A 2,018-nucleotide genomic window follows, 5' to 3' on the forward strand; every position below is an offset into this window, starting at 1 on the left:
TCTACTTTCTTGCACATGCGACGTGGGTGAAATGATGATACCATGCCAACTTGGAACCTTTTCAGAGTTCATTTCAAATGCTTTTCAATTTCATGGTCTTATAGCTCAAAATAATCAGTAAATGCATGAAAAATTAACAAATGAAGTCAGAAATGGTTGTAAATTGATGATGTGGCTTTGAATGGTGCATATTGAACACAGAAAAACAAGGGGGTTCAAATAAGTTCAAAAAAAATGAAATCCCTTTTGTAACAGATGAGTTTCCGTATGAAACTCTGATACTTCGAAGGAGATTGTATGTTTTGTACACGAAGTGCATCCAGCTTTTGCCGTAAGCCTCTCTACTTTCTTGCACATGCTATGTGGGTGAAATGACGATACCATGCCAACTTGGAACCTTTTCAGAGTTCATTTCAAATGCTTTTCAATTTCATGGTCTTATAGCTCAAAATAATCAGTAAATGCATGAAAAATAACAAATGAAGTCAGAAACGGTTGTACATTGATGATGTGGGTTTGAATGGTGCATTTTGAACACAGAAAAACAAGGGGGTTCAAATAAGTTCAATAAAAAAAATGAAATCCCTCTATAACAGACGAGTTCCCGTATGAAACCGTGATACTTCGAAGGAGATTGTCTGTTTTGTACACGAAGTGCATCCAAATTTTGTCGTAAGCCTCTCTACTTTCTTGCACATGCAATATGGGTGAAATTATGATACCATGCCAACCTGGAACCTTTTCAGAGTTCATTTCAAATGCTTTTCAATTTCATGGTCTTATAGCTCAAAATAATCAGTAAATGCATGAAAAATAACAAATGAAGTCAGAAAGGGTTGTAAATTGATGATGTGGCTTTGAATGGTGCATTTTGAATACAGAAAAACAAGGGGGTTCAAATAAGTTCAAAAGGAATGAAATCCCTTTGTAACAGACGAGTTTCCGTATGAAACCCTGATACTTCGAAGAGGATTGTCTGTTTTGTACACGAAGTGCATCCATTTTTTGCCGTAAGCCTCTGTACTTTCTTGTACATGCTATGTGGGTGAAATGATGATACCATGCCAACTTGGAACCTTTTCAGAGTTCATTTCAAATGCTTTTCAATTTCATGGTCTTATAGCTCAAAATAATCAGTAAATGCATGAAAAATAACAAATGAAGTTAGAAAGGGTTGTAAATTGATGATGTGGATTTGAATGGTGCATTTTGAACACAGAAAAACAAGGGGGTTCAAATAAGTTCAAAAAAATGACATCCCTTTGTAACAGACGAGTTTCCGTATGAAACCGTGATACTTCGAAGGAGATTGCCTGTTTTGTACACGAAGTGCATCCAGTTTTTGCCGTAAGCCTCTCTACTTTTCTTGCACATGCTATGTGGGTGAAATGATGATACCATGCAAACTTGGAACCTTTTCAGAGTTCATTTCAAATGCTTTTCATTTTCATGGTCTTATAGCTCAAAATAATCAGTAAATGCATGAAAAATACCAAATGAAGTCAGAAAGGGTTGTAAATTGATGATGTGGATTTGAATGGTGAATTTTGAACAAAGGAAAACAAGGGGGTTCAAATAAGTTCAAAAGAAATAAAATCCCTTTGTAACAGATGAGATTCCATATGAAACCGTGAGACTTCGAAGGAGAGTGTCTGTTTTGTACACGAAGTGCATCCAGTTTTTGCCGTAAGCCTCTCTACTTTCTTGCACATGCGATGTGGGTGAAATGATGATACCATGCCGACTTGGAACCTTTTCAGAGTTCATTTCAAATGCTTTTCAATTTCATGGTCTTATAGCTCAAAATAATCAGTAAATGCATGAAAAATAACAAATGAAGTCAGAAAGGGTTGTAAATTGATGATGTGGCTTTGAATGGTGCATTTTGAACACATAAAAACAAGGGGGTTCAAAGAAGTTCAAAAAAATGAAATCCCTTTGTAACAGACGAGTTTCTGTATGAAACCCTGATACTTCGAAGGAGATTGTATGTTTTGTACACGAAGTGCATCCAGTTT

The sequence above is a fragment of the Triticum dicoccoides genome, chromosome 3B, assembly GCF_002162155.2.
Source record: "Triticum dicoccoides isolate Atlit2015 ecotype Zavitan chromosome 3B, WEW_v2.0, whole genome shotgun sequence".
In the NCBI taxonomy this organism is placed as follows: domain Eukaryota; kingdom Viridiplantae; phylum Streptophyta; class Magnoliopsida; order Poales; family Poaceae; genus Triticum; species Triticum dicoccoides.